Raw genomic sequence first — 14,633 nt, 5'->3', positions numbered from 1 at the left:
AGGTCCCTGAGGCCCTTTTCAGACAGGCCCTATATCCCAGGATCTGAAGCTAGATTTTCTGTTTATCCCAGATTATCCAACAGTGTGGATTTATATAATCCAGATTAAAGCAAAAAAAAAAAACCTGGGGTCAGATTCTGGGATATAGGTCCTGTCTGAGGACCCTTCCACAGTCATATAACCTAGAATATAAAGGAACAAAATCCCACAATATTTGCTTTCAACTGGATTATCTGAGTCCACACTCAGCCCTTACGCAGGCTGTGAGCTGTTTATAGACCTCTGAGGGTCTTTCCACACAGTCCCTATATCCCAGGATCTGATCCCAGGTTTTCTGTTTATCCCAGATTATCTGGCAGTGCGAACTCTTATAATCCAGTTTAAAGCAGAAAACCTGGGATCAGATCCTGGCATATAGGGACTGTGTAGAAGGGCCCTGAGTATCAAGCCAGTGCTGAATCACAGCGACAGTTGTGTTCAAGAGTTTTTGTGCATTTTTTAAAAAAAATCCTCTAACTATTCTTTCCTTATCTGAATCCACACTGCCATATATCCCAGTTCAAAGCAGATAACGTGGGATTTTATTCAGCTGTGGGGAAGGGACCTCAGGGCCCTTCCAGACAGGCCTTATATTCCAGGATCTGATCCCAGGTTTTCAGTTTATCCCAGATTATCTGGCAATGCGGACTCATATAATCCAGTTTAAAACAGAAAACTTGGGATCAGATCCTGTTAGGGAGGGGCTGTGGCCTCCCACACATCTGAATAAAATCCCACATTATCTTTTTTGAACTGGCAGCGTGGGCTGGACTCAGATAACCCAGTTCAAAGCAGATACTGTGGGATTTTCTGCCTTGATATTCTGGGTTATATGTCTGTGTGGAAGGACCCTGAGGGGCCTTCCACGCAGCCATATAACCCAGAATATCAAGGCAGAAAATCCCACAGTATCTACTTTAAACTGGGTTATCTGACTCCAAACTCAGATAAAATGGAATGTATTGCAGTATGGACTCAGGGGCCTTCCCCACAGCCCTATATCCCAGAATATCAAGGCAGAAAATTCCATATTATCTGAGTTTGGACTCAGATAACTCAGTTTGTGGGATTTCCTGCCTTGGTATTCTGGGATATAGGGCTGTGTGGAAGGGTCCTGAGTCCACACTGCCATATATTCCAGTTCAAAGCAGAAAGTGTGAGGTTCTGTGCAGCGGAATGGCAGGGGCCCTTCCACACACGGAGGGAAGGCACAGCTCTTATCTCCCAGACGGAGCAGCTGTTTTGAGCTCTCCCGCGGGAAATCGAAACCATCCGGCGTTTCCCAATCGGCAGATTCGTCAAACCTCACTCGCTTGTCAAAAAATTTTTTTTTGAGAACAACGCTCAGTTATGCGGAGAGCTACCTTTAACTCAGCTCGGCCCACCGCTATTAAAAAATTAAAATCTGATAGTATATCCTAGGACGCTTAAGCCTCCTCAAATTGACAGCGGAATCTGCGAAGGCGAATCGGCTGTTGCTTTCCGCGACGGACGAGGAGGGGAGCGTCACTTCCGGTAACAACATACACGGCAACCTCAAGAGCTCCAGCAGGGAACTTCCACCTTTGGCCGCTCGCGGTTTGGGGCGGGACACGAGCGCTTCGCCAGGGCTTCGCCAGCGCCTCCGCATCTCCCCAGACCCTCCTTGTCAAGCTTGGGCACTGACTGGCACAGCACTCGTCGCGGCGGCGGTTGGGACTCAATTTCGGACAGGTAAAGCGCGTTTTCTCTTCTCGCCTCAGCAGCCTGGAGGCAGCGGGAGCCGTTTGGTCTTGGAAGCTAAGCAGGGTCGACCCTGGTGAGCGCTTGGGTGGGAGACCGCCAAGGAATACCAGGCGCTGTGGGCTATATTTCAGAGCAGCCCATCTCAATGTATCCCTTGCCTAGGAAGACTGTGAAATTCATAGAGATTTTATTTTGTTTATTTATTTATATTCCGCTTTATCTCTCTATACTTAAGCCCCTTCCACACAGCTGAATAAAACCCCATAATATCTTCTTTGAACTGGAATATATGGTAGTGTGGACTCAGTTTAAAGCAGATATTGTGGGATTTTCTACCTTGATAAGTGCCCTTCCATACAGCGCTACATCCCAGAATATCAAGGCAGAAAGTCCCACAGTATCTGCTTTGAACTAGGTTATCTGAGTTCACACTCAGATACTGTGGGATTTTCTGCCTTGATATTCTGGGATATAGGGCTGTGTGGAAGGGCCCCTAGTTCAAAACAGATAGTAGTAATAATACAATATTATAATTATTATGCCCCCGCTGGCGCAGTGGGTTAAAGGCCTGTGCCGGCAGGACTGAAGACTTGATAAGTGCCCTTCCATACAGCTTTACATCCCAGAATATCAAGGCAGAAAGTCCCACAGTATCTGCTTTGAATTGGATTATCCGAGTCCACACTGCCATATAACCCAGTTCAAAGCAGATAATGTGGGATTTTATTCCACTGTGTGGAAGGGACCCCAAAATATCAAGGCAGAAAATCCCAAAATATTTATTTATTCCAGGCTGGTTCATCAGGTGCTCCAGCTTACCAGCTGAGGAAACATAACATACAAACAATCTACAAACCCACCAAGAAAATCCAACAAATGCTACGTTCAGCAAAGGACAAGAGGGGTCCTCTCACCTCTGCAGGAGTCTACAGAAAGGAGGAGACCATGAAAATGAACAAAATCTGGCTACCAGTATTAAAAAAACTCTAAAATTACAACAGCAAAACAGCAGAGAGGAAACAACCAGGCACATCTTAACACCGCTCAACAGAACATTTTCCCAGGCTCAGGCAGGCCTTCAAATGCTAATGAAGGTGGTCAGTTGAAACATTCACACCTAGCTTCAGCAGAGAGCTCTTTGCCCCACCCCAGTCATTCCACAGATATATAAACCCATTGTCCTATTTCCAACAGACCTCACTACCTCTGGGGATGCTTGCCATAGATGCAGGTGAAACGTCAGGAGAAATGCCTCTAGAACATGGCCCTATAGCCCGAAAAAAACCTACAAGAACCTAGTGATTCCAGCCATGAAAGCCTTCGACAATACATTTATTTATTTATTTACGGCATCTATATGCCGCCCTTCTCACCCCAAAGGGGACTCAGAGCGCCTTACAATATATATTTTCATACAATATATTATATTATTAGCATAGTAAAATATCAGTATTATATATTACTATATTGTACTATACCATTATATTGTAATATTATTAGTAATATTACATGTAATGTAAATATATAATTCTAATTTTTTTTTGTCGTGTCAGGAGCGACCGCTCCTGTTGTGAGAGAATTGGCTGTCTGCAAGGATGTTGCCCAGGGGACGCCAGGATGATTTGATGTTTTATCATCCTTGTGGGAGGCTTCTCTCATGTCCCCACACGAGGAGCTGGAGCTGATAGAGGGAGCTCATCCGCCTCTCCCCGGATTTGAACCTGCGACCTGTCAGTCTTCAGTCCTGCCGGCACAGGCCTTTAACCCACTGCGCCAGCGGGGGCATAATAATTATAATATTGTATTATTATTACTATCTGCTTTGAACTAGGGGCCCTTCGACACAGCCCTGTATCCCAGAATATCAAGGCAGAAAATCCCACAGTATCTGAGTGTGGACTCAGATAACCTAGTTCAAAGCAGATACTGTGGGATTTTCTGCCGTGATATTCTGGGATAATGGGGCTGTATGGAAGGGCCCTAGATTATCTGAGTCTACACTGCCATTTATTCCAGTTCAAAGCGGATAATGGGGGATTTTATTCAACTGTGTGGAAGGGGCCAGAGACTCAAAATGAAAAATGTTACAATTTCAAATATACCAATATACAATAATAAAACGGTATTGTCATTGTATGTGATTATATATTACTAGTAGCATATTTAATATATTTGTATTATTATATTACAGTATTATTATTATTATTATTATTATTGTATACTTTATTTATATATTGGCAATAGTATGATAGCTGGGACCCTATGCTAGTTGCGCAACGTGGTCTGAATTAATGAAGGGAACACGTGTGCCAGATAGCGGCACAAGTGAGAGATGCAGCTGACACAGGATACCAGTGAACTAATGTAACTCAGGTGCCATTCCCTGCCCCCCTTTCTGGCGCGCTATGGGGGACAGAAAGGGAGGCAGGGGTGCCATTCCCTCCCCCCTTTCTGGCGATCTATTGGGGGTAGAAAGGGGGGTAGGGGTGCCATTCCCTCCCCCTTTTCAGGCAAGCTATGGGGGGCAGAAGGGGGGCAGAGGTTCCATTACCTATTCCTCTGTCTGGCGAGTCTATCGCAGCTGCGTCTCTCATTCCCTGCACTGTCTCGCCCACGTGTTCCCCTAATTCAGACCCACGTTGCGCAATCAGCGTTGCGTAGGGTCACGGCTATCATACTATCGCCTATATATTTAATATTATATTGTATTATTTCTCTTATATTGTGTTGCATTATAATATTATTATAAATATTATGGAGAGAAAAGTGGGATATAAATAAACCTTTTAATATATAACTTTGATCCCTATTGATTTTAGTTGACCTTATTAATATGTTAAGGAAACTGTACTACGATGTACTTTCTTGATGCAGATACTGTTTTAATATGTTCTTCTTGCATATGTTTTTATTAGATACTACATTTGGAATTTTAGTTTTTTGAATAAAAATTATATATTTAAAAATGTTTATATCCCACTTTTTCACCCCATAAACGAAAAGCCTTTCAATACAACTTAAAATATACAAATATTAAAACTTTATTAAACAACATTAATATTAAAAGAATCCAGGTTGAAACCATATTCATATGTTAGATAATTTACAGTGAAATGAACAAGTTTAAGAAACATTCACCATATTTTTTTATTTATTTAAAGAAAAAATTATTGGGATGGGTCATAGTTTTATAAGGATCAACGAAGGAGTACCTAAATTTAGTACTATTAAGACTGGAATCCTTAGTCATATTTGTCTTACTTTTTACTTGTTTTAAATTACAAATGATGATTTAAGACATATAACTTTAACATTTTAAGTTTTGGAACGAAATTGTGATGTGGTGAACCCATATTACCCACTGGGATTTAGTTCTAAGATGGTTTGTGGATACCAAAATTTATGGATGCTGAAGTCCCATTATATACAGTAGCATAGTGAATCAGTGTACATTATATAAATGATTAGTTTTAGGGTGTGGGTGTGTATTCAGACTGGGTGCTTAAATCAATTGATATAAAATTCTTGGATACAAAGGACCAACTGTATCTGTAATATCTTCTCTTTAGTAAATAGCCATGATAGTCGTGATGGTGACCACTAATGCATTCTAGCAGTTCTTCTGTTACTGTGAAATTTTACACTTGTCCAACATCATAGAGACATTTAACCCATTTGAGTTTTCCTTATAGCTTCTTTTTTTTACCAGTTATTTCATTATATAGACAAGTTCTCTTTTAAAATCAGATGGGTCTATGGGCCCTTCCACATACCCCTTATATCCCAGAACATCAAGGCAGGAAATCCCACAATACCTGCTTTGAACTGGGTTATCTGAGTCCACACTCAGATAGTGTGGAATTTTCTGCCTTGATATTCTGAGATATAGGGCTGTGCAGAAGGGCCCTATGTTGGACTACTTTGATGCTCTCTAACTACCATGTATATTAAATGTAATAGTCTTATGGTCACTGTTTCTAATCAGTGGGACCATACTTACGTTTTGCAATAGGTCTCAGATAGTACCAGGTCATCTAGTGTCACCTCGCCATGAACTATAACCAGTTCAATGGCCAGCTGTTCTGGAACACAGCCATTTAGCATATCTAGAAATGTGTACCATTTTATCATGGCAAGAATATGCATATTCAGTCAAAGCAAGGGTAGTTCAAGGCACTAATTGTTACAAGGTTGTCTCCTTTGAATGCCTCCATGATTTTATTCTGTCTCTCAAAATCCACCCAAGTGTTTAGGTGGAGGGATGATAATATCATGTCCTTAGTATCTATTACTTCTGGTGTTTTGTATTGTCACTCACAGTGATTTTGCAAAGATGTCGCCTCTGATAAGGTTCTAGCGTTCACAATATAATGCTTTCACTAATATATAGATGAGCAGCACCTCCAGTTTCCCCTTACCTGTCAGTCTTGTAGAGTTTCCTGGTTGGACTGCCATCTCTGCTGGGTCATTTAGTTTCTGCATAGGATGTGGAGGAAGAAGCTCTTGTGCCATGGGAAGGGAACCAGAAGATGTAACAGCAGGGTGAGAGCAAGCAGAGCAGAATGTGTTGAAATATGCAGACTTGGCAGGGATAATAAAACAGAGCAGTCTGAATGTAGAATATGGAGACCTGTAAAGAAATAGGGGATGAGGGAGGAGAAATGTAGACAAAGTGATGATAGTGGTTGTGAAGTGGCTTGTATGCATCCCTCTATTTTTAGAGATGCAATCAATTATCTGGAGTTTTCTCCATCCAGCTGGAATTACCCTCTGTAGCCTTCTGTCCCAGTTACTTGAAAGTGGCCACACACCTTCGTTTCTTCAGCTGGTTTTACATGGCTGTCATTTCTGTTCTCATCAGGTTTCTGCTAACACACATTTCAGTGCTTTCTTGTTTTTTTATTCCTTTTTTCATTTCTCCCTCTGAAGTCACATTCTCAGAATTTGTCTCATCTTTGTTTAATCTTTTTTTGCAATGTTAGTCATTTTTTTCTATTCTTGTATCATTTGTGTTTCTCTTTACCTCTTTTTGTGGGCAGTCTTTCATTGAGTGTCCCAAGAAAATGATGTGAAGGAATTAGAGTTTATCCCTCATTATCCCTTCACTTTGTTTTTATTGATCACTCCTTCCCAGCTTTATCTGATCAAGACTTCAGTGGAAACATTTATTTGGGTTGATTTCAAGAATTTTAATTTCTACCATTAACCTTCAGCCAAGACTGTTGCTCACAAAAGAGCATAGACAAAATTGTTACATGGGCATCTTGCCAAATACTTATTTCATTATTAATTTAGTTATGATTTGCGAAGTTGAACAATGCTAGTTTTATGCAACTTTATGGTTCATTGAGAATACAAGGAAAGGAGGGCATTAGAGATATTCCTGGGACTTTTGTGAAAATGGATCCAAACAATGTGACCATTGCACAAGAAGTCTTATTGCTCAGTGGGTACTGGAACACTGTGGGCTGTTGTACAAAGGAAACTCCCAATGTGCAACTGAACACTATTTAAGGTGCCCTTATATGCATCATCACAGTTAATTGAAACAAGTTCAAGTCCTATCAGGGCATAGCTTTGTTTTTTCTTCAACCTGTGTAGGGTAAGATTGACATTGTAAGTCAGCTGACAAATATTGGATAACATACAGCTAAAAATAAAAATATAACAACACTATCAATAAGATTTAAACCAGTTAACAAAATAACCATCTATATAAATAAAAATGTAATGTTCGTTTGTGGGATTAACATAACTCAAAAACTACTGGATGAATTGACACCAAATTTGGGCACAATACACCTATCAGGCCAATAAGTGACTATCACTCATAAAAACACTGGAAAACACAGCAGAAGGGACTTAAAAGCAAAAAAACCCAAACAAACCCCATTACAACACATGCGCAAAACCACATATATGCAAACACATATATACACATATAACAAATATATACACACACAAAACACACATACACAGACTGGGCCACAGCAATGTGTGGCAAGGGACAGCTAGTCTATATAAATAAAAACGCAATGTTTGTTTGTGGGATTAACATAACTCAAAAAATAACTGGTTGAATTGACACCAAATTTGGACACAATACACCTATCATGCCAACAAGTGGCCATCACTCATAAAAACAATGAAAAACACAGTGGAAGAGACTTTAAAAGCCAAAAAATGAAAAGTACATTACAACACATGCGCAAAACCACACATATACACACATATATACACACACAAAACACATACACACAGACTGGGCCACAGCAACTCATGGCAGGGGACGGTTAATTAAAAATAAAATAACAACTAGACAATACAGCACATTATGCAAGACCTTTTCTCCCTGAGCCTGCCAAAACTCTTCAATTGCCTTTGGAAGGATAGCACGGAAAATGCCAATCTAACCTCTCTAGGAAATGAGTCCCAGAGATAGGAACAATTACCAAATATATCCCCTACTATTTCAAAACCAATGTATCTGTAAGCATGATGGGAGCACCAAATAAAAAAGATGGTAAGGGAAAGAGGGAAAGTAAATTCTTCAAGACACGGAGTTCTTACATCATCTGGTTAGGATCAGAACAGTTCGGGGAGATGTGGAATTGAAGATAGCTAGTATTTCAGCAGAACTACTTAAATAGCATGGCTCCCTGCACTCTCTTTGGTTGAACTGGTGCTTCATCTGAGAAAGTCAGTGCAAACAACAACTTGGGAATGACTCCCATTTCTTGACCTGCAGCACAGAAAACATACCATCTCCATTTGCGTTGACACAATATTGTACTTGCACATGTTTCATTTAAAGAAATGGAAGGCAGTGAATTCATCTTTGTCAGAAGATTTTAAGGAACGATTGAATGTCTGTCTGACAGGGATACTGTAGTTGCAGATTCCTAGGCTTAACTAAGGGTTGGTCTGACCACTTCTTTTTAAACTGCGAGTCTCCACCCGATATGGGGTTCCCTTTGCTCAATGTTGGCGTCATGAAACATTTGGCAACAGTAAAACGTTTCTGAATGCCATTCAATTGCACAAATCTGTTAGCAACAACTTGCAGTAGTTACAGTGGACTCTGCTGTACTCCACAAGGAAAATCAGCCTGTTTAGCAAGACTTATAAATGCTGATTTATTATAGGTAAATGTTTGATTTTTATACCTATATACCTGGGGTCATGTAAACATTTCTCAGGCAAAAAGGGGCTGTGTGTCAAATAGGTTTTAGAAGCCCTGGTCTAGATGACCCTTTGAATTAACCTATTTCTACAATTCTGTGATATAGGGTGTGTATTTCTTTCTTGCTTGTGCTTCAGATTTCATGATGAATGGTTAATAATTTAGTTGTAATGTTTACTTAGTTGCATCTCATATCTGCAGCTATGCTAAAATCAATAAAACCAGACAGTTTAACAAATAAGAAATGAGAAAAGTATTTTATTAAAGTGAGAACAAAAGGATAAAGACTGTATGTTGTAAATCACTGTTACATATGTTATATGCAGGAGTGGTGTGCAATTCCTTCAAATGAGAAGAATTTAGTAAAAATTTGAAAACATATCATAGTGAAATAAATAGAGGCATTCTAAATAAATATGCATATGTGCAATGTTGGCTTCTGTTCAAATTTTCAGGTGGGGTCTGCAATGCTTTTCCTATACAAACTTTAGAATAATGCATAGTTGTTTATAGAAATCAGAACAAATCTTGAATTGATTTGTTAATGTGTATATTGAAACTTGAAAGCACTGTGAGTTTTAAATTTCATAAAATTATTTAATTTCTGTAAATCTATACAGTTTTACTACTTGTTCCTTCTGCTGTACAGTGTTTATAACAGAAGGATTCATCATGATATTCTAGTGAGTTTCTGGAATTTCCATCAAGGGATTATCACAAAGCTAAAAATAATTGCTTCTAGGGGAGAAAAGCAGAGATAAATCCTTGGACAAGCTACAGGCAAGCTTCAGCTTATAGTTTAATAGCATTCATTGGCTAGACAAGTAATATATGTCAGTCTGTTTTTATCTGTGTAGCCTGTTCATTTGTTACTGAACATAAAGTAGAGCAGAAGCTATTTTTAGTAATGTTGTTAAGATGAATCAATATTTCAAAAATTAAAGCCACCACAGCAACAATGACAAAACATTTGTGTTATTATCTGTTGTAAAAAAATGTCTGGCGCAGTTTTATCAGCAGAGGTACTTGGAATTAAAATAGTTTAGTCCACCTGTACTGGGGCAGAAAAAGTATGACTCCCAGAATACATGAGATCACCAGTCCCCATGTTTGTGACTTCTGAAGCCAGACCACCCAAGCCCCCCATTCTTCCAGTTTTTCAAAAGAAATAGCATTGGGTTGCTGTGAGTTTTCTATATGGTCATGTTCCAGAAGCATTCTGTCCTAATGTTTCACCCACATATATGGCAGGCATCCTCAGAAGTTGTGAGGTCTGTTGGAAACTAGGAAAGTGGAATATGTCCAGAGTGGGAGAAAGCATTATTTATGGTCAACATTTGCACCAAAACCACTCAAAAGCCCCCCCCCCCCAATATAAAAACGTGCAAAAAGCAATTCTCTCAAAGAATATATGAATCCCCCAGTATCCCCAAGTATCACCCATTTTTAAAGGCCAGTTGTATACAATATGCCATTTTGGCAACATTTTTGAATGCAATCTGTAAGGGTTTCTCTGGAATGCCTGTAATCATTTGGCTCCTTTAACTTTAGGCAGTTAGTGTCATTGATTCAGTATTGCAGGACAAAGAGTTTAGTTCAGCACCATAGACAGCGCTCAATTTATTTCACACTGACCAGGCAGCAAAGACTTTGCCTTCATGGGATATAGAGTAGAAGACGTGACTTCATGTTGTGCCTGCAACTCTCCCTAATTTTCACCTTAATTTTTTGATAACTTGAGAAAGTAATATGCTTTGATCTGTGTTGATGTGCAAGTAGCATAAGAATACATTGCCATCTATATGTTATCACATACCACTTAAGGGAAGACTAGCCCAACTTAACTAATGTGTCTGTTATTTTCACTGAGAGAACTGGAATCATGTATGTTTGTTATAATTGCTCATAGCTCATTGCAATGCAAGCTTATACATTTGTTCTAGCCAATCAGTAAATTGTTCCTCTTGACTCCAGATTGATTTGTGTTTGAAGTGAAGGGAAACTTTTCAATCAGAAGTTTAAAAAGTGCCATAGTACTTTCTTTGTTCTTTTAGGGTTTCTTGACAGTCCACGTGCATTAAGTAAAGAAACACATGGCCAATCGGACATATCAGAGGTACTAAGATTTGCCAAGACACCACAATAATATATATCTGGGTTGCTGGCTGTATTGCCATGTTCCAGAAGCATTCTCTCCTGACATTTCACCCACATCTATGGCAGGTATCCTCAGAGGTTGTGAAGTCTGTTGGAATCTAGGCAAGTGGGGTTTATATACGTGTGGAATGTCCAGGGTGGGAGAAAGAGCTCTCGTCTGTTTGAGGCAAGTGTAAATGTTGCAATTATCTAGCTTGATTAGCATTGAATAGCCTTGCAGCTTCAAAGCCTGGCTGCTTCCTGCCTGGGGGAACCTTTGTTGGGAGGTGTTAACTAATAATAATAATAATAATAATCTTTATTTATACCCCACCACCATCTCCCCCAACAGGGACTCGGGGCGGCTTACATGAGGCCAAGCCTGAACAACAAAATACAATAAAATAAGATACAAATTGCAATAAAATAAACAACATAGCATTAAAATATAAAACATATAAGCATATAAACAATATACACAAAACATAAAGCTAGCTAGCGCTGATTGTTTCCTGTCTGGAATTCCCCTGTTTTCTGAGTGTTGTTCTTTATTTACTGCCCTGATTTTAGAGTTTTTAATACTGGTAGCCAGATTTTACTCATTTTCATGGTTTCCTCCTTTCTGTTGAAATTGTCCACATGTTTGTGAATTTCAGTGACTTCTCTGTGTAGTCTGATGTGGTTGTTAGAGTGGTTCAGCATTTCTGTGTTCTCAAATAATATGCCTAGCTTCCAACAGACCTTACAACTTCTGAGGATGCCAGCCATAGATGTGGGTTAAACATCAGGAGAGAATGCTTCTGGAACATAACCATACAGTCCGGAAAACTCACAGCAACCCAGTGATTCTGGCAATTCTGGCCTTTGACAACACAATAATTTATATCATTTGTAAATGCTTATTTATGTTTTATTGATTGCTTATTATATTTTATATTAGTGTCTTTGATTGTTGATTTTATATTGTATTTGATTATATAAGGATGGTATCCTTGAAGTGACTAGCTTAACTTTGAAGGAACTGAGGGTGGCCACAGTTGACAGGGAGCTCTTGCACGGGCTGGTCCATAAAGTCACAAAGAGTCGGAAGCGACTGAACGAATATACAACAACAACAGATTTTAACATGTTCGAAGCCGCTTTGAGTCCCTTTGTGGGAGAAAAGCAGGATATAAATAAAGATTTATTATTGTTGTTGTTCTTACTCCCTTCAGTTTCACATCTCTGTTGCCTAAATTTGTTCCCACATTCAGTGTTGCTCAATATTTGATGTTTAATATTTAGGGTGAAATTGTATAAACTATGCTAGAGTTAAAGATGATTGCAGCAATCTTTAGTTTTTAAAGATCATTATGTTTCAGCATCTGTTTACCTTAAAATGTGTCTCCTTCTTTTAGCACCTCTCAAGTTTTTTTTTTTTTTTTTTTTTGCATATTACCAGAGCAGAATTGCAAGTACATCAAAATGTTACAGTTGAAATGTGGTCACAGTGTGCCTTCTAATGCAAACTCACTTCTTTTTAAATACTTCTATGGTCCAGCTAAGCAGAGAGTTAATTTGTTTGGTAGTCTATAAATTGCTCTACACCTCCATTTAAAAAGCCTGCATTTGCTTGTTTGATCATGATAGGGCAGAAGAGAACTTCAGACTTATTTCAGACCCTCATCCTTCTTCTGATCCATTCAGCTTCCATTCCTTCAATGAGGAGCCCTTAATCCAGAGGGCTGAGTTTTCTGGGAGTTGGAGGGAAATTTTTTAGTTGGCCCTATAATGCACCTAGTAACATTCTGGCTCCATCTTTACTGGATTACTGTTATACTTTTTCTCCCTATTGATCACTTTTTATATGTCCAAATAAACTTTATATCTGTGATTAAGAATAAAGGATTTGTCAACTTCTCTTTTGTGTGACATGAACACCTTTAAAACAGTGTTTTCATTGTCTAAGCATTTGTATGGTGTACAGTAGAACAGAGCGCTGGGCTGGAATTTGGGGCCTGTTCTGCTGGCACAAACCTCACTAAAATGAGTAGGTTTTATGATAAGGAACTTTGAGCTTATATAGTTTCCCTTCTCCTTTATAGTAAATACAAGCTGTTATTTAAAAAACGTACTGTAGGTGCCTAATTTATAAGGTGGCTGAACTAGACTTCAGGGAGGATGTTGTTTAATTGCCGTCTCCTACAGAAGTCAATTAACAAACAAAACACACTTTAACAGAGAGTGAGATTAAAATAAAAATTGAGTTGGGAGGTCTTTGCTGAATTCTCAAAGTGCAGTTATGATAATGCTACCAATCCATCATTTAACTGATAATGTGCTGTACCTTCTCTCTCCCTGCATATCTGTGTGTGGGGGAGAGGGAAAGTATACTGACTACATTTATATAGAGGATTTTGGGTTTTTTCAAATTATTTGTAGAAAAAATAAAAATAGAAGAAACCATCAACATTAAAAAAGAAATTTAGTTTGTCCTCCCATTCTCTACAGTGTCAGATATAAAACATTCACAGTTACATATGCCCCATTTCATAGTGAATTTGTTGGAGGGTAGCGGGGGATGCCTTCATGGAAGGTCATACAGAAGTGTTTGTGGTGTCTACTTCTTGCTATTAAGTGGTCTTCCCCAGAGCCCCCCAAAAATGTAAGCCTGAGCACTTTACAGAACTTCTTTTGTTATTTGTTTGCATTGGTAGACTATAGCTCGCAGATGTTTCAAATGTTAGGAAGCCAGAATCGTTATAAGGAATGTGGAATTTTATTTCTGATTCTATAGTGTTAGTATCTCATTTCTAGATCCCCTGCTATCTTGAATTTTTCCAGCAGTTTTGCTGCAGATCAGATGGCTTGGGAAAATAATCCCTGGCTGCTGAAGTAATTAGAGCACCTGATTCCACCCCATCAGCAAGTGGGCTAGTTAACAATTACCAACAGACTATGTATGTTAGTCTTTTGCAGAAGAAAAAAATAGTCTTGCATCTATGTAAAGTTTTATTGTCCTGTATGTAGTGTATGCAAAACAAAAAAGTAGAAAGCATTCTTGTGAAATAGCCTCATAGACTTCAATGTGGATTTTCTGGGACATAAGCTATATTCCGATCTCTTCAACATCCACTTGGTAATTTTGTACAAACATTTGACAGCACATATTAAGGTTTCCTCATACTTTCCTGTGGAGCCCCTGGTGGCACAATGGGTTAAACCTTTGTGCCGGCACGACTGCTGACCCAAAGGTCGACAGTTTAAATCCGGGGAGCGAGGTGAGCTCCTGTCTGTCAGCTCCAGATTCTCATGCAGGGACATGAGAGAAACCTCCTACAGGATGGTAAAATATCCGGGCATCCCGTGGGCAATGTCTTTGCAGACTGCCAATTATCTCACACCAGAATCAACTTGCAGTTTCTCAGTTGCTCCTGACACGAAGAAAAAAAATGCTTTCCTGCAGTTTGGGACCACCTTACATAAACATCACTTTTCATTCTGTGGGCTGTTGTGTCTTTTCAGTAGGATTTGAGTGCACTTGCCTTTATTTTGCTTCCAGAAATATTAC

At 39.2% G+C, this 14,633-nt stretch overlaps 1 protein-coding gene across 1 annotated transcript in view; it reads left to right on the top strand.

Annotated features, from left to right (window-relative positions):
* The first annotated feature begins 1,533 nt into the window (after window positions 1–1,533).
* FBXO8 (F-box protein 8) overlaps window positions 1,534–14,633 on the top strand; it is a 28,989-nt gene continuing 15,889 nt past the window's right edge. Inside the window, exon 1 of the mRNA XM_060778700.2 lies at window positions 1,534–1,752. The gene's annotated coding sequence lies outside the window, so the exon portion shown is untranslated. The remainder of the gene's footprint in view (window positions 1,753–14,633) is intronic.

The sequence above is a fragment of the Anolis sagrei genome, chromosome 5 (genome assembly GCF_037176765.1).
Source record: "Anolis sagrei isolate rAnoSag1 chromosome 5, rAnoSag1.mat, whole genome shotgun sequence".
Classification (NCBI taxonomy): domain Eukaryota; kingdom Metazoa; phylum Chordata; class Lepidosauria; order Squamata; family Dactyloidae; genus Anolis; species Anolis sagrei.
This window is presented reverse-complemented; position numbering and strand designations above follow the sequence as displayed.